The sequence below is a fragment of the Pithys albifrons genome, chromosome 9 (genome assembly GCF_047495875.1).
Source record: "Pithys albifrons albifrons isolate INPA30051 chromosome 9, PitAlb_v1, whole genome shotgun sequence".
NCBI lineage: Eukaryota > Metazoa > Chordata > Aves > Passeriformes > Thamnophilidae > Pithys > Pithys albifrons.
This window is the reverse complement of record NC_092466.1, coordinates 32,442,714-32,468,622: the sequence shown is the minus strand read 5'-3', so window position 1 is coordinate 32,468,622 and position 25,909 is coordinate 32,442,714.

Genomic DNA, 25,909 nt, shown 5'->3' with positions numbered 1-25,909 from the left:
ATTTTTCACTAAAATGCCAGCCTTTAGCAACCTCTCCCAGATACACATATCACTAGAAATCTCCAGGAGCACTGCAACTACAGGTCAGGATTCTGTTCTTCACACTGAGACATAAAGTGCTCTGTGCACATCTACCAGTCCCTGCTCAGGAACTGAGGTACAGCTCAAACAGGAGCAACGTGGGAGCAGAGCCAGCTGGAGTTACCCAGGGGACACACACTCAGGTCTCACTGGAACACCACGCTGCCCGAGTCTCATCCTGCCAACTCACACCACTGTTCACACCCCCAACGTGTGTTATGAACACTGAAATTCAGTTGTTTGGCATGGAAAAGCAATCTGAGGCATTTTCAAGATAGTAAAAATCCGACAGAAGTTACTGTGTAGATTTTCTGTTAGAATATATTTGCAAAATAGTTTAGAAAACTCTTTAAGCTTTAAATTATACTGGCAGGAGAATGATCTGTCCTCTCCTGCTCAGTTCCAGTACATTTTCTGGATGAATCTTGCTACTTTTAACAGATGATTATTAATGACACCCTGCAAGGAGGAGCTATTTAAGCTTTGGCCTCACATAGTATCTCTCTGTGGAAATCAAACTCTGTGTGGAAGACTGGGAATAAGGCTCTCTGTGTCACTAAATTTCTACCATGATGTTGAAGGAAGGATCATCTGGATGAGAGAATGCAGAGAGTCCAGAATAAAAGTATTGGTCTATACAGAAAGCCAAATTCTGAATTGGTAATCTCAGGTTGGAAATCTGTTGTATACCTGTGTTTTTTCTGCTTCCTTCCAACACAAACAAACGCAAGATTCATTTAGTCACAAATATCAGGTTGTGATAATTGCTTAATCCACAAACTCATTTCATTAAGTCCAAAAAATCATGATTGCAGTGGTAAGTTTTCTGTCCTGGCCTATATCAACACATAATACTTATTAAAATTATTTCAGATTAAAATATTTGCATTTCAGATATTTCATTCACTACACAGCAACAATTTCCCGTAAGAAAAACTTACTGAAACAAAAGGGAATGCCTTTTCACATGCTGAAATTAAAATAATCAATCCCCTGTCTTTTCCTTCCACTTTGAATTTTCTTATATTTTTATTTCTTTTTAAAAATCACTTCTAATCATTGTGGTGCTCTCAAAATATTTCAAAATAAACATGATAAACATTCATGTCATTCTAGAATCCCCAGTGCAGGATTCTGGCTGTAGATGACACTGCCAGGTGCTGACAATGCTCTGCCAGATCCTACAGTTGTTTCTAGACCTGCTCTGGATGATGTGCCATGTGTTGCCTCACAGTGATTCCTCAGTTTTGATATCCTGCCTAATTGCTCAATTCAGCATTCATTTGCTAGCACAGTCTGCCCTTTGCCAGGCTACAATGTGTTTTTCCATCATTTTGCTTCACTGGTAGAACTGGTTGAACAAACAACAATCCATAATTCACTCACATTTCTACATCTAAAATGTCCAGTCTGGTCCACAGAAATATATAAAGATCCTAAAAATACTAATTATTTGTAAGTGTCTGTATATGATAAATACTCTTAAATATCTTCTCTTGGGCACTTCTTTCAGAAAGCACTTAATTACTGTTCTGTAATGATTGCCAGTGTTCCTATCCAAGTATGCAACAATGGACATTAGAAGCTTGAAGGGCCCATTGATTTCAAGTGGAAACACACATTTCTATGGAGAACAACTCCTGGCTCATCAAGTCCGAGCTCTTATTCCTGCAATTAGAGAACTTACAAATAGCTGCAGGGAAATACAGACAAGGAGCCCCCACGTGCACAGTCATCTCCTCCAGCTAATATGTTAAGAGGGAGCAGCTCCTGAGGAATAAGTCTCAGGAAAAGTAATCTTATTTTCCTAAGGCTGAACCATGATGCTGCAGATAGCAGCAATCTACAGTTCAGATTACAGACTGACCATTTCTGCCCCTAAATTCCAGGTTCCTTCCAAAAGAAAACCTACATTTGTGCAAATGGAGAAAACCACACCAGAAGTGCCCACATACAAAAGCCAACAGAGGCACCAGGACTGCAGGGAGCCATGCTGAGTGTTCCTCCCCAGTGAGCTTTCTGTGAGCATATAAATAACTTGTTCCACAGTTTTGTTGATTAGCTCAGCCTTGAACCAAGCCTAAATCCATATTTCTTGGGATCTCTAACCTTAGAGAAACAGCCATGAATAAAAGTGTGTGTATTTGACCATTTATTACTGGTAATAAGGCAGAAAATTGTGAGAAATAAAGCAAGTGCAAACTGATATATCTCAATTAATCTTGAGAATAATCTGTCTCAACGAGTTTCCATACATTTAGCCCTTCTCTTTGTATAGTGAAATTCATGTGACATTTTCCCTGCATAGTTTAAAGACAGGAAGAATTCTTACCCAGTCAGTTGGCTACCAGGACACTTTCCTGCATAAAATGCTATTTATTGTGCTAAAAGAACTAAATGCACTCATAAAACACTCATTTGTTATCCTGCTGCCAGAAACCCCAGTTCATTCCCCTTACTACTGTTTCCTCCATTTTTCTTACCCAACAGTGCTGAGGGAACTGGTTGGGATCATTGCAAGGCCAGTCTCCATTACCTTTGAAGAAGGTCATGGTCAGTGAGGAAGACTCGAAGAAAAACAAATGTCACTCCTCTCTTCAAGGGCAAGGATGAAGACCCAGGAACTACAGGCTGGCCAGCCCCACTACACTCCCAGGGAAAGTGGGGCAGCAAATAACGCTGGAAGCCATTTCCAAACATGGGAAAGACAAGAAGGCAGTTGTTAGCATGGATTTATAAAGGGAAATTAGGTCTGAACAGAGCCATGACCTTCTGGCCAAGCAGAGTGGCTCGGTGGATGAGGGAAAAGCAGCAGACATCCTGAGATACTGGAATTGCTTTCAGCGCAGTGTCCCATGGCATCCTCACTGACCAACCAGCAAAGCTCAGACCAGCCAAGTGGAGAGTGTGGTGGACCGGCTGAAGTGCCAGGCTCAAAGGGCCGTGATCAGGGCCACAAAGTCCATCTGAACACAAGTCACCAACAGAGCACCTCAGGGGTGATACTGGGGCCAATAGGATGGATGATGGGACAGCAGTTCTGCAAACCTGCATAGCCTGCAAGGGGGAAAATAACAGATGGACCAGATGGTTTTGCTGCCATTCAGGACGACCTTGACGGGAAGGAGAAATAGGTTGATGGGAACATTGTGAAGCTCAACAAAGTTCCCTGCACCTGAGAAGGAATAACCCCAAACATTTGTACAGGCCAGAGGTTCACATGGCTGGAAAGCAGTTTTGTAGAAACATAGGCATAGTGGAAAGAGTCCACACAAGTGCCACAAATATCATTAAAGGTTTGGAGCATTGGTCATAAGAAGAGAAGAGAGCTGAGATTGTTCAGTCCTGAGAACAGAAGGCTCCAGGGGGACCTTATCAACACCTGAGCAGGGAGAAAGAAGACACATAGATTCTTCAGAGGGAATAGGACCAGAGGCAATTTACATTTAAATTTTCATTTAAAACATACAGAAAACCTGTTTCATTGCAAAAGTGATGACCAAACACTAGAACAGGTTGCCCAGAGATGGTTATAGGGGCCTTTCCTGAACAGACATGAGACATGATAATCAAAACCTGAACAGACATGAGACTGAGTAACATGCTCTAGCTGACCCTGGTTGAGCAGAGTGGTTGGAGTAGATCTCCAGAGGTGCTGTGCAGTCCCAATGATTCTGTGAAAAACAAGACAATGGGATAAACTCACTCAGCTTTGTCCACTCAGAGAACAGCTGGTAAAGGAGACAGACCTGAACACACCAACAGGGAAGTGATTTACAAAACAACATTTGTTCTGGCTGACACATCAAGCCTGGCAGAGCTGCACTGCAGCCCGACAGCAAAAGCACCAGCCAAACCTTCTTCTCCTTCTGGCTATTCTGTCAAAAGCAGACAAGTTTCCAGCTAACCAAAAATACATCAGCAAACTGAAGGATTTTCCCTTCCAAACACAGAAGGCTTCTGTACAATCCAAGAGGTGATAAATGGGTATTTTATCTTTATCAAAGGTCTCCATTAGCTTTCAGTGAAATACCCAAATGAATAAGAGGTTTCAAAACACTTATTCTCTGGGGCAGCCTACACCATAGGTAAAAAAAGCCTCTGGCATGAAATTTCCAGTGTGTTTTCATGGTCAACTGACAGCTATTCAAAGTCTGATATTAGGTGTAAACTTAAGTGCTATTCAGGGAAAGGAGCATACTGATGCTTCAGCTGTTCCTTAATTCTTTGAACACACATGTTCATGTCCAATAAACACATGGTGCTGCCAAAGGGCAGCTCCAGAGGAGCAAGGGGACTGATCCTGCTCATAAAACTCTACCCAGAGCACAATTTGCAGCCCTGGACACGGGTTGAAGACAGGGAACAGTTCAAAGAGGGGTTTAAAGTTCCTTATCAAATATTAAAACTGTCTAAAATCAAGAGTCTAATTACAGGATAGAAAATTCAATATTCAAATGACTCTGCACTATAGCACAAAGAGAATTAGAGAGGTTAAAAAACATTTTGTCATTTTAATCTGAATTTGAAGAAGTTGGGATTTTTTCCTGCCTTACAGAGCAGCTGAAAACCTGCCAGGAGGGTTAGGAGAGAACAACAAAGAGCTGTAGGGAGCAAAGGAACTAAAAAAAAAAAATAGTTGAAATCTGACAGGTTTTTTCCCCCCTCTATGATTTCTATTGAGTTAACAACTTATTATTTTGTTTGTTAGGTTTTGTTTCAGGATATTTTTTATAAGTCACTGCTTCTTTATGTGATATCAAAATTATGAAATCTCCAGATTTAGATTACCCCACTTTGCTTAAAAATTTATGGAGCAGTAGACAGCTGCAATTACCATGAGTTTTTCAACCTGGAACAAGGAATTTGTGATCCTACTTGGTCACAGTGACAGGCTCAGAATGAGAAAGCAACTATGTTTTCAGAAGTGTGTGGCATGTCATTGTATGCCTATTCTGACAGATTTTTCTCAACTGACATGCCATTTGGGACCATCCCTCAACGAGATTTATGCTCCTAAATCCTGACAGGCAGATTTTTACAACCCACTTCCTTCCCACAAAAACTAGTTTGGGTGAAGTGGCAACCTTTAATGGAACAGACATCTTTTCAAAAGTCATCGTAGGAGTCAGTTAAATTTGCAGCTAGCCCTAACTTCAGCCTGACATCATTAGCACATCATTAAAATGGGGAGAGCCACCTACAATATGCAGATTAATTCCAACAGGTGAAAGCAAATTACAGAATTGACTATGCATTTGACAATAGGGAATACCTTGGGATAAATGTCAGGGTGTATTTAGAGACAACAAGTGGGCACAGCCATCTGTGATGGTTGGCTGTGGTGGGGGAACACATCCAATGGCTGATCGTGGGGAGGACTCGTGAGCCTGGTGGAGTGGGCAGCACTGCACAGAGACACCATGTGCCCTCACACCATGTGTCTGCTCCAGAGAGGACACTGAAGGGCTGCCTCATGCCCTACTCACTCCTGGTTACTCCTGACCCTTTAGAGGAAAGAGGCACTGCTTGTTCACAAATGTTCCATACAGTGCTGTGTTTCAGTACCACGGACAGGCACAGCCTCAACAGAGGCACTGCTTGTTCACAGATGTTCCATACAGTGCTGTGTCTCAGTACCACGGACAGGCACAGCCTCAACAGAGGCACTGCTTGTTCACAGATGTTCCATACAGTGCTGTGTTTCAGTACCACGGACAGGCACAGCCTCAACAGAGGCACTGCTTGTTCACAGATGTTTCATACAGTGCTGTGTTTCAGTACCACGGACAGGCACAGCCTCAGCAGAGGCACTGCTTGTTCACAGATGTTCCATACAGTGCTGTGTTTCAGTACCACGGACAGGCACAGCCTCAACAGAGGCACTGCTTGTTCACAGATGTTCCATACAGTGCTGTGTTTCAGTACCACGGACAGGCACAGCCTCAGCAGAGGCACTGCTTGTTCACAGATGTTCCATACAGGGCTGTGTTTCAGTACCACGGACAGGCACAGCCTCAACAGAGGCACTGCTTGTTCACAGATGTTTCATACAGTGCTGTGTTTCAGTACCACGGACAGGCACAGCCTCAGCAGAGGCACTGCTTGTTCACAGATGTTTCATACAGTGCTGTGTTTCAGTACCACGGACAGGCACAGCCTCAGCAGAGGCACTGCTTGTTCACAGATGTTTCATACAGTGCTGTGTTTCAGTACCACGGACAGGCACAGCCTCAGCAGAGGCACTGCTTGTTCACAGATGTTTCATACAGTGCTGTGTTTCAGTACCACGGACAGGCACAGCCTCAGCAGAGGCACTGCTTGTTCACAGATGTTTCATACAGTGCTGTGTTTCAGTACCACGGACAGGCACAGCCTCAGCAGAGGCACTGCTTGTTCACAGATGTTCCATACAGGGCTGTGTTTCAGTACCACGGACAGGCACAGCCTCAGCAGAGGCACTGCTTGTTCACAGATGTTCCACACCCACGCACTGGCAGTGCTGTGTTTCAGTACCACGGACAGGCACAGCCTCAGCAGAGGCACTGCTTGTTCACAGATGTTCCACACCCACGCACTGGCAGTGCTGTGTTTGAGTGCCATGGACAGGCACAGCCTCAACAGCACGATCCAGAAGGTACAAAATGACAGAGCATTTTACACAGCACAGTGCATCTGTGTGGCTGAGATGGGAGTACCCTGGGCAATAAGCACTGACATGACTCATGCTAAAATATTTGGAAACCCTCTACTACTTCGGGCTCTTGTGGTTCAGGCTCACCAGGAGAATTTGCATATCACCACAGGCACACAACAGAACACCTCCAAACCTCAGAGGCCAAGGTGACCTAGTGCAGGGCATGCACAGCTTTGAACACTTGCCTAATATCACATGAAACCAAAGGCAAGCTGGACCTAAAAAAATCACCTGGTCTATCAGCTAATATGATAAACATGTTTAACATGGTTTAGTTCTTTATGTTTCCAGTTCCTGGAGTATAGTAATGGCACTCACTAACTCTGCTGAAGGTGTGTTTAACTCTGGCAGACTAGAGGAGGTTGCAATCCATGCACTAGAAAGTTGTTTGCTTTCACACCCGAGACAAGCAGAGAACAGGGCCCCTGCTGGTGGGTCACCAGGAGCCATCACCCCTTACTTGGGACTGTGGGGACGAAGCTGAATCCTGCATTTGTAGCATGGAATATGCACAGTCCAGATAAACTGAACGTTGGGTACACTGTCTACAAGTCCAGAGTACATCACCATGGTGAACACACGGAGACCTCAGTACCATCCTGGCCGAATCCTGACAAGAGAAGTTTCCTCCTTTTCCGTATACAACCTAAAAACAGTTATGCAATTTCATAACTGCAAATCTGCTCTGCTCAGAATGTACCTTTGTTGTCACTCCTGAATACTGTGGAAGTGTCACAAGTGTTCTACACACATAGTGTATCACTGTGCTAAAACTACAGAAACACTCCCCTGCAAATAAAATGATACACACCTTACATAGTTCATTCTGTCCTGGGATTCTGTCTTTGTTACTCTGCCCACTCTTTCACTCCCCTTGTTCCCTCTGGACCACACAATTACAGCCAAGTGTCGAGCATGACAAGTTAGTGTTACACACTCAGCATTGCTCTACCCATGCCCACTGTTTGTGAGCTTCAGCACGCCCCAGCAGAGCCGTGCTATGATTCTAAGGGTTGTTGGCTTCCTGCAGAACTAGCTGTGATTTTAGTGCAGGAAAGCTCCCTACACTTCTGTCTAATTTAGGATTTGCACTAAAAAATGCAAATAGCCAGAGTCTGTTTACTAGGAAATAAATATTTTAAGTGTAAAAAACAAAATAAAATCCCCAAGAAAAATCAGATTTTGACAGCTGTTTAGCCTACCAAAACCACTTCAGTAGAGAAGACTCTCACTGCCTACTCAGTGAAGCATAGATGAATCCTTCCTTTTTGAATAGCTTGACAAAAGCAGAATATGAAGCTCATTTTTACATCAGCAGGCCTGTTGCCTCATGCTTCATTAAATTTGAAAACTGAATTGCCCACTTGAATGATCTCTAGTAAAAAAAGATCACTAAAAACTTTCCAGTAGATTAATAATGCTAAAGAACTTTGTTAATTTTCCAGTATTATTAAAGAAAAAAATATAAATCAGGTTCAAAGTAGAAACTGGAAAAGCAAATCCTGACACATGACAGGGAGAGGGGAAAAAATGCAGGTCTGCAGAATTCAAACACGCTACCATAAGATTAGTTTTGCTCCTCTTAACAAAGGTGATATGGTTAGAGACATTTCAGGAATTCCCTAGCAAAGACAGGTGCCTTGAAATCCAAAAGCCATCAATCCTGGGCTGCAGCTTCTATGAACTGTTGGAGACACAATCAAGTTTCTACTCCCACTCACTGTCATGCTTCTGCAAAACCATGAAAAGAAAAAATAAAAACTTACTCATCTTCAACAAACCATACAATGAATTTGAGATCAAGTTTAATAGAGGACTTCAAACACTATGTTGAGCTTGACCATAGTCCAAACAAAAAAGTCATCATGCTCATGAGTCTCATGGAGTTGGCAGTCCATGAAACACAAGGAATTCACATGTAATATGCTGATCTTATATTTTGCAAGAAAACAAAATATAACACATATTTTACATGCAAAAAATTCTAGCCAGGAAATATGGGTTTGAAATACAGATAGGACAAACACTGGTCATATTCTGTAATCAGATCTTTTTATTGCCTGGAGATTCCCTTACCTCCAAGGGCACACGTGCCATGTCTATGGAACAAACCAGGATCCAAATAGTGCAAATCTTGTCTCTGCTTTGATCAAGCAACTGATCTGATCAGTGCAGGGACCAGACTCACCCAGAACAAAGGCATGTTCAGGTTTCAGGAAATAGCTTCACACTGATCAGGTGCAGATTCACTTTTTTTTTCTTGAACGGAATCTTGGTTTTCCAAGGGCAAATAGCAATGATATTTTGAATTACAGAACTTGGACAACCCAAAGGAGACATAACTGACATGACTTGAGCCTGATCAAATCAGAACAGTGACTGGAGACCCCAGAGAGCATAAGAAGTGACTTTAGAATGCAGCAACCTCAAGATTTCGCATTTAATTGTTTGGCTTGGTTTCTAGCAGCCTGGTACTGGCTTTATTCCAAAAATTCCCTGTTGGAAGCAGACAGGCAGAAGTGCCTTTAAGCCAGCAAAAATAGCCTGATGGGCTGGAAGACACTGACATCTATCTTCTTCCCCCAGATGAGAACAGTTGGTTGAAAAGACACTCCTGTACATTCACAAACTACTCTTCTCCAGCCAATTTCCCTGCCCCTTGAAAGTCATAATTTAAACAAAAGAAAATTTTACTGGGGTTTTTATTGTCTCCGTTCCCATTATCATCAACTTTATTAGGTTTTCTAGAATACCATTTATTGCCACTGGTGAGAAGGTAACAGAGCTGACATTACTGTGCATTTTATAGTTCTCTGTTGGGAAAACACAAAGCTTCAGAAAAAAGTATTATAAGTATTTATGGAGAAAATTGATATTTTGGGTGAGGCCTTTTTATCATGGTAACACAAGCTCTGGAAAATAAAATTTGTATAGAAAACTATTTTATACTTCAAAAAAATCTGGTTTTGTTATTGCAACTGTGTACCACTGTTCCTGACAAACTCATGAAAATCACTGTGCTCAGATTATGGCATTAGTCCTAAGAATAACCCTATTTAGATGATCTACTGAGATCTATTTAAAGCCATTTCTAAGTTACTATTTTTAACATTGATCTAAGAGTCAATAATAAGCTTTGAGATTGGTATAAACAAATCAGAGAAAATACGTGATAGAGCAACTATGAAACCAAATTCTAGAGCCTCTTGAAACTCAAATGAATTACATGGTCTTTTTTGCCATAGAAGACTGCAAATACATTATATCCAAAATACCCTCTTTAAATGCTTTAAAATTCATTTTAGGTGGTTTTCTATAATTTTTTTTCTTTAGTATTCTCAAAATGAAATCAAATGAAAAACTAACAGTTGCAATTAGGAGCTTCACTTTCTAAAAGGGCTACAAGTCAAGGACTACAGTTCACTACAACTGTAATGCTAAGGTGTCATTGTGATACTTTTATTCAAATATGCTATAGTGAATTTATATTCACTATAATATAGTGAAATTATACAGCCAATTACAGCTCTGATAGGGGAAGGTACCCAACTTTTTCCCTCTCAAGGCTGGCTGTGGGGCTGCAACTCCTGAAAACAATATCCTGCTGGATTTTTGCTGCCTTGGTTTCACCCTTTTCCCTCAGGCTTCTCGATCCTTTCCCTGATAGCCAAAGTGGGCCATTAGAACACTCTTAATTCAACGTAGATAAAACACTTCCTGCCCTACCAGTCTCTCCTTTCAAGCACAAACATTTAATATACTTTGGATATACGGAGAGTAATTCCTGTTCAGTACTGTAATCTGTGCAGAGAATCTCCAGTGCTAAGTACTGAGGCTCCCCAAAGGGCCTGGCTGTGGCTCTCTGGCAAGACTGGCTGACCTCCAGTCACCTCAATTAGCTGTAAAAGCAAAGGAAGAGTAGTGCTGTACTCAGGGAAAACACTGCAAGAAAACAGAGCCAAAGACTTGTTTCAGGAAACCTGGACGAATTGAAAAGGCCAAGTACAGTTTACACCAGTCAAAAGCCAATGCTGAGCAACCTGATTTTTCCAAACATGGTTTTTGGATACTGTCTGCAGCACTAAAATCCTTTTCAAATGTCTTTACATAAAGCCCAAACTAATCAGCCACACACAGATAACTCAGGTGCAGTAACTTACTGGCCAGCCTTATTGCAAATGCAAACAGTTGACACAAATCCATAACACCTGCAAAGAGCTCCAACCATTACCTGGGGGGATTTCTGTATCCTTTGCACAGCTGTCAGTTACTCAGAAAATACACTTATGTTTCCTCCCTAAATCAGGATGGGGACAGCTGTCATCCTTCACATTATGTGGGGCAATCCCCAAACACATCTGCTCGTGAATGAAATGCCCTTGGGCATTTGACATATGTTAAAGATTCAAAGAGAAAACAAACTGTGAGGACATAATAGATGATAGTACACCACAGGCAGACAGTCCATGCAAAGATTGCCAAGTGCTACTGTCAGAGTCAGTCACAAAAGAATACGCAGAAAACAATTCTTGGGAAGAGATTTTGTCAAGTCCTGTGAACTGCTCATACCACGACCACAATCCTGTGACACTGTGTTATATTGGCTACAGCATTTTCAAGCCCCACTCATGAGCAGGTTTTCAAATATATGATGCCTAAGGAGGCAAGTTGGATGATTCTCAAATCACAGAATCAACTCGAGTTTTCTCCAAAGGAGCCCTGAGGAAACCAGGGGCAGCATATAAACTACATGGCCAGAGGAAGGCCATGCAAAGTGAAGTCTATTGTCTCATCAGTCAGACAGATCATGAACATGGGGTGGGGATCATCATTAGCTAAATTTGTGTCTGTTTTAAGTACACTTGAAAACCAGAAATAAGGCTTTGATCTTCCTAGAAGCACAGTGCAAGCATCTGGACAAAAAGGGCCCATCATGCTGATGTGAGAGCCTCACTGCACTGACAACAAAACACCCTTCTGAAGTTCCCATGCTCTGAATCACCCAAGTTTGTACTGAGGAGCTCTCCTGAATCAATGTGGAGGTTTGAGTGCTGGTAATTCTCATACACTAATTTACAAGCAATTCTCTCACAAAAACACATCAGGCTAAGTTTGCCCATGGAACCGCATGAGCCTCACAGGCTCAACATTCTCAGCACTCAGATGTCTTACTCTAAAGAATGATCCAATAGTTATGGTGTAAGTGTTTCTAATTATGGAAAATGACTGGGCTACCCAGCTCAGGGGGTTTGCCTTTTTTACAACTGACCCAAGTCAAAAAACATTCTGAGACACCAACAGAGCAGTGGCACAGTGCCTGTTGCAGGGGACCAGGGAAAGCAATTTGCAGAATCCATCTCCATCCAAGATCCATCCAATCCATCGTGGTCCACAATGCACAAGTAATGCTGGTAGAGCCCTACAAATTCGAGGTGGTACATGCAGGGCTCAGATATTTGTGTGCTGTCTGTTGCACCAATGAATTAGGCCTTCTGTTGTGTAATGCTTAATATACATATTATATATCTAATATATATAGTAGGAAAATACTGTTGAGCTTTTCTCAATTTTAAATTTCACATATGCTTCATTTTCAAGAAATGTAAGAAGGATGAGATGGCACCAAATGTGAGAACAGCTCACTGACTGCAGTATTCATTGATAATTCTACTCCCAAAAGAACAAACAGATGCTTAATTTCTTACCCCTAACCTCAATACAAATAAACAACACAACATCCAGTTTGAAACATATTTTCAAAATGTATTTGGAGACACAAAAATGTCCCACCTATTTATAACACAGATTCAATCCACCTCATGATATAACCCATTTGATCTGGTGTACCAGTTCTGTACCAGAAAAGCTCTCACATTTAGGTTTGCTAACATGTATGGATTTTTGCTATCAAGATTACTCCTAGTCAACAAAGAAGTAATTACTTAAATGATTATTCTACTAATTGCTCAGCTACTCAATAGAAAGTGAAGTAATTACTAAAGTAATTCAACCATCACCAAAGGAATGATGGACATACATAGATTGGAAATACAAAATATAATTTGTAAAAATGTTATGCTTAATTAAAGAATGAATATGCAAGATGTGTTTCAAATTCCATGCTATTTAGTTCCATCTAGAGCAACTGCTTTCAAAAAATGCATTGTTGACTTCAGCAAGAAGGGAAATGCAATAGGCACAACTTAGCAGCGGGCACTGATATTTGTTCTCATTGTAGGAAGTACTAACAACTGCAAGCCAAAAGGAATTTTATTGATGGAAATTCTGACAGATAAAGCACACTACTGAGGCACTCTGCTGATCAGTCTATAACACTCAACCTAGAAAGATACAAAAAGCCAAGAAAAAAAATATTTCCAAGGTTACAAAAGAAACAAACAAACCCACATACAGATAAAAAAATATACCTACCTTTTTCCTGGGTGGAGTCAGTTGAATTTCTTTTCTCTCAGTGAACACAAAGGAGCCTGAAAGAATGGAAAACCAAATTCAAAATAACGTTCCACGGGGAACTACCGTAACAACTGATTTGCAGTAGTTTAAGGACTGGGTTTGTTTGGGTTTTCAGTCAAGTTGTTTTATTAGTACTTTCTCAGCATTACAATTACTGATTTTAGGTGAAGCAGACAAATTTTAAGACACCATATGAAATGTGAAAAGAATGTGCAATGCTTAAAAAGACAAAATGGTATAAAGTATTAGCCCACCAGACCATCAGTCACAGAACTGCTGAGCTATTTTATTCACTGCAGGGAGCAGACAGTGGTGTCAGTAAAACCCCAGCAGTCTCCTGCAGAGCTGTGTGGCCTTCTCTTCTAGGGCACTCCATTGACTATCAAACTTCCAGAGTCCAGGATTAGCACAGTGTGGCCATTACAACCAAACCGGAGTTCTGTTAGAAGGCAGATCCGGGCACTGTGGACTTTGCAGAGGTCTCACACACTGGGACAGGGAACCTTTAACTTGGCTATGCCAAGTAGGACAGAGAAGAACAACCAAATAATAGCCACAGTTTTGGTAAGCTGCAAAACCAACAAACTAAACTTCTCTGTTCTTTATCAATTCAAGCTGCCAGCAGGCAACAGCACAGGCTAATGAGGCATGAAAACGCTCTCAGATTTCTTCCTGAACCAAAGATGATCCTTTTTTTCTGTTTCCCCTGCAATCATTCAATATAATTAAAATAGGGAATCTTTCCATTTTGCACCTTATTTTATGCTTTTTTTCCTGTCATTAGCTATGTATTAGGTTTCAGCTTGAGTGCAAAGGCTTTTTAGAGCAATTTTGGAATCCTATTCTAGGATTCTCTGCATGCATTAAAAAAAAAAGGGAAAGGTGAGTAACTTCACCCAAGGATCCCCTCATTTAGTTCAGCACAAAGCTGTCAAAAAAATCATCCAGGAAGGTAGAGAAAGACTATTTGGAAGCTGCTCTGGGACAATGATTTTAAAGAGTTCCCTTTCTCCTCTTGACTTTCTTCTTTCTTTTTAAAATGTTAAGTCAGAGGCAGAGCCCTCAGTAGAGCACTTGTACAGCTGCCCCTCACTGTTGGGCCTTTCATGGATTGCTGTGCTGTGGAGATGCCAGCGATTGAAGGGGCAACCTGGTCACCAAGGGGAAGATTTCCATCTAAGAGCTCCTCCAAACTCAAAGCCTGATTGATTTCCTCCTCTGTGATGTATTTAAGGGCATCAGCATAGAAGTTTGAAGTGCATTCAAGGCATTAGTGTCTGAAGAAAGCATGCTGACTACAGGCCTAGTTCTACTCTGTCATCAGCTGCAAACACTTGTCCTCTCCCTCCCATTTTCCTAAAAAAAAAAAGAAAGGCCACTAAATCCAGAGTTCCATCTAACTTTGAGTTGGTGAAACAAATTTTTGCCTACATGTGCAAATCAAGAAATGAAAATGGATTACATACAATGAGCAATTAGAATCAGCTCTTCATCAATGATAATTTTTGGCAAGTTGTAATATTCCAAAAGAAATAGGAGCACTTCTGTATATCTGACAGAGGCAGTTGTACAACTACTAGGCAGTTGATTTTAATTTTCTGGTCTGCACATTGTAAATGGAGATTTAAAACATAATCTGAAAGTTAGCTAGGATTCTCTAGACTTCCCATATTTGGGAATGTGATACTATAAAAACTGGGATACTCTGAAGCTTCCAAAACCTCCCCTCTTTTAATTGTTCTGTAAAAATAGTTCCTCGTTCCACTTCCAGACACGTGCTGCCCTTTGCCTCACTCCCTTTGTCCTCTCTATACCCATCTCTAAACAGTCATTCAGCTGAAGCACCTCTGGAAGCAACTCCTGAGTGTCTGTCCATGGACAACCTCCCGCCCCTCTGTCCAAACTGAAGTTTTACTGCACTTCCTTGGTATCTGCGTGAGAGCAATAGGATGCCCCCTTCACACCACGTGGCAAAGCCACAGCTCTGATCTCTCTGCCCAGGGCTGTCCCAGTCCCTGTGACAAGATGAGCAGCCACCCTGTTGCCCCAGTGTGTCACACAGAGCCTGCACTGCGGCACAGCCTCTCACATGGACACACAACAGCAGGGAACAGGGATCGTGAGGCTCCAATAAACAGGGTTTCAACACAAACAAGGAGGCTCTTTAGTCATGTACAGAACCACCACCCTGAAAACAGCAAACAATCTTCTGGTTTCTGAGATGGCAAATATGGGCTACATGGCACTTCAGCAATCCTATCACTTCATAGCAATGCATGATTCAATAATGGGTTCATCTTTATCTTTAAAATTCTAAGGCAATTAAATAGGAATTGGTGTTTCTCTAGAGAGGCTTCTCCAGCTAAAAATAAAAGTTAGACAGTGACTGGCATTATTTATATCAACAGTTCTACTGGAATGATAATGCAGCAGCTTTCACATGCAAATATACATACATTTAAATGATTTAGGATGGATTAAAATAAGGAGCTTAATGCATTTCTTTGCTTGTGCTCAATCTTTTCATTTGCTTAAGAATCTTATGAAGGCTGCCTCTCAAAGCAATTCTTTTGGACTGTGAAGAAATGTCATTATACTACACTGAAAATATTCTTGCAACATATGAAAGAAACAGCAAGTGGTTATAAAGACACATAAATAGCTTGTCATAAAAAAACTTTAGGCAAATCAGCATTCAACACCATATTAAATCTAAAGGGATAATAAATTTGTTTGTTTAAACATGTTAATGACATGAAGACACTAAGACTTTGAACAGAGGAGAGGATCATTTCCACAAGATCTATCATTAAAAGATTGACATCATGAATAAATTGGAATCTACACTAATTATGCCTCTTAGTACACTTAGAATAACAAAGCACCAGCATAATGGGCTGGGTGGCACTGCTGGTGCCTCAGCAGATGCAGTAATGGTTCCAGGGTTAAACTAACAGAAATAAGGTCCTGTGTGGAAACATTCTCTGCACTATTCATACACCGGAGGAATACTGCAAAAAAAAACCCACTGGATTTTCACAAGCATATTTTCTCCCTATGCCAAGTTTAACAGTCTTCAGTAACCACCACACAAAGCTACACAGGAACAAACAGTACACCCAAATTTAGATGCCAGTATTTCTTTGCACGGAGAACAATACCTTGTTTGCAAGGTGTCAGAACAGAGCTTAGCATATCATGATGTGTAACTACAGAAACAGCACAAATTTCTCAGAAAAGGGATACACACATTTGAAGTTGTCTCTCCTTTCTTGTTTATGCTCATGTTTATTCTTTACCCTCAGTTATCTCAGCATTACCAATAACCAAGCAATTACACATATATCAGATTTCTCTTATAAAATACCTGAGCCTCATTTTCCTGTGATCAATACTGAATTAGCATAGAGTGTAAAGCAAAATTTTCATTCCGAAAGGCTAGAAAGCAAAACTGGAGTGAACTGCAATATGCCTACACAAACATGGCAAACAAACAGATTTTAGTTTAAAAAAAGAAAATTTTCATGCTTCCAGCCAGTAATAATTTTTAACACTTCAAACTGGCAACAGTGGGATCCAAAGTGTGATTTTTAGTTGTATCTGTAAAGTTAACACATTATTAATTAGCATTCTTTTTGAGGTCAACATTTTGCCTGTTGATATAGTAGTGTCCATATGTTTGGGTGGGCTGAGAGGCTGACAGCATTTGTGTAATCAAATATAGAAACATCTTTCCTTCATGTTCAATGACTTGCATTTGTAAGTTTATAGAAGAAAAATTGTACCAAACAATTATCCAACTAAACAGAATTTAAATGTCCTGTGAGGTTTCTTAATGCCATTTTAACAGGTTTATATGGAAACAGGCTTCTCTTATGGTCAGCAAAAATATAAATCTTCAATACTCTTACATCTTCCTGATCTGTTTATCAGATTCTCCCTATGTTCTGCTGTATGTAATCCCAGAATCCCAGACTATTCTGAGTTGGAAGGGACCCACAAGGATCATCGAGTCCAGCTCTTCAGTCAATGGCCCACACAGGGGATTGAACCCATGACCTTGGCATTATTACAGCCAAGTTTTAACCAACTGAGCTGATCTCATGAACAATGTCTCTCTCTGTATTTCACCTCTAACTTACACTACAAAACCCCTGTTATAAACTCATTGGTGATGTTTCTTGGGCTTCCCTAGGAGGGAGGTCAGTAGTTCCAAGGCTGACCCTGCTATTAAAGACCAGCTGGCCCCAAAGTTTCCATCTGCTGGAGCACAGGGGCTGAGCTTTGCCGCAGAGCCAACAGGGCAGGGAAGGCTGAGTGGCTCTGCAGGAAGCTCCATTAGCCCAGGAGTGGCCCTGCTAAACCTCCCTCTGCTGTGCACCAGGGCTCTTGCTGGCTGCCACAGCACTCTGCTCACAACTCTCAGGATATATGCATGTGCCATGGATAAGAACAGGTGATTTTTAGAGCAGCAACAAAAAAGGTTCTTCTGTTCCCTACAAAAGCTATGGGAGAGAAAGAACAAAGGCTGGAGTAGCCACTTCATTAGCAAAGATATTCTACTGATAACTCCGATCTATCCTGGTACAAGAAGCATCAGACAATGCCAAGCTAGACACTCCATCTCCCTGGAATGTTTGCAGGGCTCTTGTTCCTCATACTGAAGGAATAATAAAATCTGGGGGGCAAGAGTCAGAATCCACATCTGTTCTCTGGAAGGAAATGCAAATAGAAATGGGATTCAATTTGCATGTTATCTTATTATATCACAGAGATTAGCATTATGCATGAAATACATTAACCTGACCCCTTCCCCTGTTTCTTTCTCAGCTTGTTCTCACACACTCTGTAGATTAAACTCCCTGCTTGTGTGCAGGTGCACCTGATGCTCCCAAACCTACACAAAAAGTGTTGAATCACACGGCAGCACAAAAAGATGGCAAATAAACTGTCAGTAGAGGTTTTTTGAAAGAAAACCTACTGATAGTCCACGGCATTATCCATGTTACAGACATTTTGCACAGGGCACCAGGATTTGCTGTTTTACCAGCAATGAAGCAACATGACCTGGTTTGGTTCTTCAGTGTTTACCAACACTGAGGAGTGCAGCCCAACAGACCAGGGCAGTAATGTGCCTCTGAACCCAAAGTCATGGACAACAGTTTGCCCTGATTATTCAAGGTGTTTCCCTTGAGATCTTTATTCCAGACCTGTAGAATCCAGTCAGATCTACTTTACTACCATCCACAAATATATACCATATTATGTAAACCAAATACAAAAAATTGTTAGAATTTTATAAATCACTACCTAAATGTAGATGCACTTTAAATAATTGATTTCATTTACTTCAAGAGCACCTTATTATATGTTTGCTTTACACTAGGTAATAAACACAATTATCTCAAGTGATAAATTACAAGTGTTCCAGGGAGAACAGTGCGAGCCTCTCTCATTTTTTCACCTCTATTTGAATTGTGAATGTTGTGCCCTTGGCCACAAGAGTATACGAAGCTTCCCGGATTTTTTCCCTTGTGGAAAGAAAAGAGTAATGATGTTGATTCAGGCCTGTATTTTATTTGCTTTATTCATCCACCTCTACCAAAGTTCTCATCTTCCACAGTCCCTCCACAGCAAGTGTGAACTTCACCCTATCACAGATACTTGTACTTACTGAACCATTTCTTGCTGTATTACTACATAAAGTTATGCTAAGCTTGCTCATAAAACTTGAAAAAGAATTCTGTTAGACAGAAAAGATTTCCGTAGAAGTTCCAACATGCAACAGCATAAATCTGTGAAACAGATGAGGAGCACTGAATCCCTATGCTGATACATATTTGCATCTACAAATAAGAAAAGTTAAATGTGAGTAACAGACTGGAAAAAACCTGTTCCAGAGTAAGCAACACCAGGTCTGTGCACCTTTTTAGCCTTGATCAGACCAAGTTAACACAATTATTTAATATCCACAGTACTGAGAATGTTGTCATTTCTTTCTCCCTCTGGCTACAATCTACCCTGGAGATGCTAAGCTACTGTTTTATTTCTCCTGAAATGAATAGGTTTTTGAAAAAAATTTATTACATGTGGTGTGTTTTTCTTCCTGGTCTGTGTATTTTATGTCAATATAATTTTTGTTTTTAAAAAAAATAAAAAAATCAGCTCTTTAATGAAAAGAATCTTTTCACAAGAAACTGAAAAAATATTTCAGCTTCTCAATTATTTCCCATTTCATACTTGAAATCACTTAGAAATTTCACTCACACCCCCTCCCCATCTGGCTATAAATATGAATTAAAAAAGCAACCAAACAAACCCAGAGCTTGTTTCCAAAAAAGGAACAGTAGAGAGCAAGTCTGAAACCCAGGAGATGGGCTGGGACCTGGAATAGCAGCCAAGAGGGTTGTATCACCCACAGTCACTGAGAAAGGAGATATTAGCCGCAGACACAAAGAATAAGAAGGATGGTTTGGATACAGCAAGAATAAATTGACTCTAGAAATTAGTAAATCTGTACAAGTTCTACAATAATTTACATTTAATAAATATGGGAAATCCAAGTGGGGAGCTAGACTAGATGGCATCCTTAGGTCTTTGCCAAACTACTTCTTAGTTCTACAGGAACAAGTTCCTCAATAGTCTATTCCACAGGCACTCTCTGCCATACTTTCTAAAATTTAGTCCATGTTTTGATTTGAAAAGCTCAATTATATTTTGGTCTTAAGCACTGGTAAGAAACAAATACCCTCTCCCAGTCCCCCAAAATTCTTTTGCAAGTATTTTGCTTTAGTCCAAAGATACCCATATTGATTTTTTTTTCCAGTTCTCCTGCCTGATGGATGCATCATCTCACAACTACTGATAAAACTGGCTTACTGACCAGCACTCAAAGTTCTAAATGAGAAGAGAGACCAAATGATTCTCATGACCAAAAATGCTATTTCTATAAGAGCTCAAATAGATAGTCAAGGGGCAATGTATGCAAGAGACATTAAATGTTGCCTGGATCATTACAGCAACCTTTACAAGCAGCTGAAATAAATGGTATAAAACTTGGTACCTAATAAAAATACTTGCTAATAAAATTGAGACAAGTCAATAGAAGTCTTTATGAGGGTTTTTTTGCTGTTAAGAGATTCTGACAACTTGCAGTTGTGTATTTAATTCATTTACTGCTCAGAGAAAAATCTGTAGGGCTTTCTAAGATGATGGAAGTGTTCACTGCCATCTACATCTAGTTTTAGCTATTCCAGTTAACCCTCTTCTCAAACTTACAAGGCTTCCAGCTGACAGTTCTATTATAGGAAGAATAGACACATCAGCTCTGGGTGACTTTGAATAATGCTGCTGCTTAGTGCCCTCAAGAAATCACATGTACAAGACTCAGGTGGCCAGATTTGTAATATAAATGAAGCCAGGTGTCAAGCTGCTCTTTTCAATAATGAGACACTCATTTGTCCTCAAAAGAGCTGGAAAAATTGGATAGATACAAACCCAAACACAGTGCCAAGATCACAGACTCCCAGCTGTTTGGGGCTGACAGGAGGGCTGATGTCTTCAAAACCTGCAACAGCAGCATCTTGAGTTTGCCAGTGAGAGTTCAGCTTTAAGACAGGTATTTTAAATAGCACTAGACTACCTCAGCTTAATGAAATGATCCTTAAATATTACCCTACAAAGCTCTAGCAAAGCTTGTTATCTAATATACATGCCCTATAGAAGGACAAAGTATAAAATGAGTTGTAAATTCTGCAGTACTGTAAAGCACAGAATTGTACATCACAAACTACAGGATTTCAGCCAATTTTCTCGATGTATGTAACAAAAAAAAAGGCAGATACCTTTACAGAAGTACATAGGGGGAAACAGTTACTCTGATTACTGCTCTCATAAAAAAGAGAAAAACCTGTGGGCATTTTGGACACTTGGTACAATACATTAAAGGCCGAGAACTACAGCAGTTGAAGGCTGCTTTTCCAGAACAGGGAACATGACCACAAACCAACTCCAGCTTCAGTTTTAAGTAGCCTTGTATTGAAAAAAACCCCTCTAAACTCCTCTGAAAGTCCCCATTAGTACAAACAAAGCCCCAAGGCTCAGGGGCAGAGCTGAACAGAACACCACATTCAAAGCAAAGTCTGAGTCCAGTGTGGCTCTTCCCACCTTTCTTTCCAACCCCATAACCTGCAGAGCCTGAAACCCACCTCCCACACTGTCCTCTCTTCTGGTGCACCTTCCTGTCACAACAGTTTTGATTCCTTGAAAGGAGCCTTTTCATTTCCCAATTCTCAGCTACACAGAGGCTCCTTTGCTTTTTTCAGGCATCTGCCAGTGGAATTGCAATCTTCCTCTCAACCTGTGCATTCCCCTCCCCAGATACACACAGATGCTGCAAAACCCAGAACACAAGAACCCAGATAAGGTGAAAAGGAGCCTTCCCTTCTGGTGCTCACCCACTCAATCTCCTACTTAGAGCACACAAAACATAGCACTATCAAATTCAGGGAGCCTCCATCTGTTGCATAAATGCTCTGGGTGAGATGCCGAGCACCGAAGTCGGGAGCCTAAGGATACATTTTCCATGATCACCTCATGCAACCACACTTGTCTGCTGAACAGGGGAGTTCTGCTCCACTATACAGCCAGGTCCCACTGGAGACAATCCTGCTCCCTGCCTTCCACCCAGTCTGAAGGTCAGGTGGCTGCAGGACAAGCTGAACCACCCAGATGATCTGCTGGAAAACGTGTGGGGGTTTGAGGGAGTGCGGTTTGGTCACTGAAATGATCTGACTCTGGTATTGCTGAGTCACCACACACTGGTGGGAAGGCCAAGCCCAAGGTCAGGACTCCATATTTCTGCTGCTGCCCAAAGTCAGGCCAAATTTGATGGGAAGACACGTGCAGAGGTCCCCTGCACACTGAGGGGAGAGGTGCTTCCAGAGAGCCACTCAGAGCATTTCAGAAGGAAGGTGGCAAGATCTAAAGATCTTTTTAGCTATTCAGAGTAATCTGACAGGGGGAAAACTTCTGTCAGGGCTGTGATTCATCTCATTTTGGTCAAATACACAGCCCTCAGGAAACGCCTGTTCCTATTTATTGCTCAGAAGAGGAGTATGAGATGATTTGCTCACCTCCTCATTTCCACACTCTGAATGTCTAAAGATAGAGAAGGTGGATCTCCCACCAAATATGTTTAACTGGATTCAAACAGGCTGACAAAGGACAACAGCCTTCCTAAAGGGGAGGATGGACAGAAGCAGCAGAGCATTCCCAGCCTTCCTCTTCATTAAGCTAAAACCAATGACCAAACCACAGCCTATTTCTAATATTACAACAGGACTACTTCATGAAAATATACAGCATTATTTGAATAGCTAATCATTATTTGAACAGCTAACTGTTTTATTAAATTAACAAAAATCAAAACCAACCTGGTTTCAATGTCAAAAAAATATTGGTTTTCTCTCTCTCATATTTGCTAATTCTTACTGTGCTTTCTTTGGACTGTGCCAATGTACCAAAATGACATCACCACCAGGACTTCCACCAAATGAAACCAACATTCACTAAAGAATGTGTCATGCTATTGACAAAAATGCAAGAAATATCTATGCAGAGTGGAAAGGTTAAACAAAGTAAGTGCAAAGTAACCATTTAACATTTAAAAAATTTGGTTTATCCATCTTTCCATTTCACAGAAAATCAACCACCATTATTACCTCATGGAAGGCAGATATTGCTTAAAGATCTGGAAGGGATTTTTAAAAAAATATTAGTTTAAGACTTTCATTAAAGGGACATTTTTACTTAGGTGCTACTGTCTATAAATACTCCTGACCTGCCACGAGCCAGCTGTGAGCAAAAATCTGCAAACAGGCTTAATCTAGAAATAACTATCAGTATATTCTTTTTGTTCAGCATTCCCTCCCACGACTCTGCTGATTCTGATAACAACAGGCACGGAACCAAATTACAAAGATTTTGATGTTGAAAAGTCCATCAGTCCAATTGCAGTCTTTGTTTAATTAGATGGGTAACAAATGATGATAGTTGTGTGTAACAGATGCAGGGTGAAGCCTAAGCCACTACTGCAAAGCACACTGAGGTATGAGAGATCTCAAGGTTGTCCATCAAGTTTCAATTGTTTAAATGCTGTTCATAAAACTGTTTGTTTCCATTGCAAATGCCAAATACTCACTTTGGGGTCATAGACCTGAAGGAAAGCTGAGCTCTTTGCATATCAGGCCAAACCTGTCACTTAAAGCTTGAAGGATTACAAACTAAGGTGCAGCAGCAACACAAGTAAGTGGGGACTGCCCTTGCCAGTGCCCTTTTCCCTGTGCCCATTCACACCCAGGGGCTGCTGGTGCCACCAAGCCCTCCCTACCCACAGTGCTATTCAGCACTTTGACAATTTTTCCTTTAAAGCTTTGCTTTAGCTGTGTTCAGGAACCCTAGTTTTTTCCACCCAGAAACATTCTCCAGAACATGCCACGTTAAACACTATTTGAAACACTAAAGGTAGTATTTAATTAACACTTAACAGATACTGAAACACTTCTTTGCAAAAGAGCCTGAACTATCAATCATATATAGCAACAAATCATCTTTGTGTTTGAAAAGTACACAGACTTCATGTGGGAGAGAAAAGTGGGACCAGTTATTTCTTCTGCTGAATAGTAATGAACTGTTCTGTCTTGGACATGCAAAATGTTAATAAGCAATGAATAACTAGTTAATTTTTTAACCAGCCCAGCAGCAGCTGACAGAGCTCTCTGACAGCACTAGGACATGGATGTCAAACCATGAGGCTACAGAGAGCTACATGCTTTTCTTTGCTCACACACGCTGCAGGTCAGCACAGGACAAACAGGCAGGATCCTGTGAATACTGATTTCTTCAGTCTTCTAACAACATAGCTGTTTTCCACTCTGCCAGAGGAGAAAGCTTCAAATAATTGCACTATAAATAAGTGACTTCCTTTTGAAACAACTTAAATGTGAAATCTAGCAGCTGATCTGTTTACTGCTCCATTCTAAGGGTATCTACACTTTGGATATTTCAGTTATGGAGACACAATCCATCAATAACAATAAAAAACAGTGCCAGTACATAATCTCCTCTTAATCTACCTACTGCTGCTGCAGTCTGTAAGCTCTCAGTGCCTTTCTGTAAGCACAGCCCTAATAGTTTTGTTGTTCAATTGTAATTCATATCTGAGTCCTGGAGAGAAACGTAGTCTTTGCAGACATGAGATCTGCATTCTGGAAATTAATGCAGTTCCACACAAGAGCTGCATACAACTTTATGTCTCTAAGGCCAAAGATGGGCAGCAACAACTCTCTAGTTAGTTTGCAGTATCAAACCAGAATTGCCAGTGAAGCATCCATCTCTCCTTTGTTGTGTTGGGAGAAATGAAGCTACAGGAGGTTTACCTGTTTTACACAAAGGTGGATGAATGGATGGAGCATTTATTCCATAACTGCATAGCAAAGACTTCTGCCCTCTACAGATTACTACTAGAAAGAGGAGTTTAAAGGGGTGAAAATAAAGACAAATGAAAAGTAAAAGATGGCAGAATAGAAAAGACTTTTCCATGAGGCTCATTGGAAGTCATTAAATCTCTATAAATTCTGTGCCATTCTTAGCCCCTGCCTTTTTCCCCCCCTCTCTTAATGTCACTCTGATTACAGAAAAATCTCTGTTTAGCCAGACTTCAAAATTCAGAATTCCTTCTAGCTCTCCAATCTTCAAAGACTATTACCAATGAATTTCATATCTCTCTGATCAAAGAACTAGAAATTTACTTCCAACAGTGTGAGAATACAGGTGACTGCCTATCAACACCCAGACCTAAAGAACAGATGCAATGCATTGAGGAAATGTCACTGCAGTAATCAACTTATTATGGAATCAAGTAAAAGATAAACACATTTGAAATTCTGACCAACCACAGGGCTCACTGTAATTGCAAGCACACAATTATCAGATGCCACAAATACAAAGCCTAAGTTTAGGAATAAACAGTTTAATATGAATGTCAAAAAATATGTATTTTTCAGAATTATGACCTCGAGCATAACTCTTTGTTATTAAGACTTAGTGTTTCTTAAGAGAACTGAAAAGCAGCAGCAATACCCAGCAGTGACACACTGAACTGCTCCTGAGCTGACCAGCTGACACCAAAGGAGCACTGATGACCTTGGGAAGTGAAGCAGGTCAAAGTGCCAGGTTTGGGACTTTCTAAGGCACCAGAATGCAGCTATCCCATGCATGACAGCCTCTGAAGAGCAAGTGTCATGAATTCTAGGGAAAGGCAGTAGGGGATGATTTGGGTAGTGATGTAAAGGTAGATGTGAGTTTGGCTGTCTGAGTTTACAGTGACACATCCTGTCAGCCTTTGCCCAAAGCCAGGCCTTAGCCTGGAAAGAATACAAGATTAGGACACACTTCATAATCATCCTCTTGCCTCAAGCCCAGTTGTTTCAGCATTGGAAATACATACAATGACTATGTACTTGTAACAAAATTAGATTTCAAGTACTTTTACTGCTGCCTTTGGTATCTATCATGTAGGACTGGAATGCTGCTCTTCCCACAGTGCTGTGCAGCTCCTGCCTGTGCAGAGGGAAAGCTGCCCACTCTGAGTGAGCA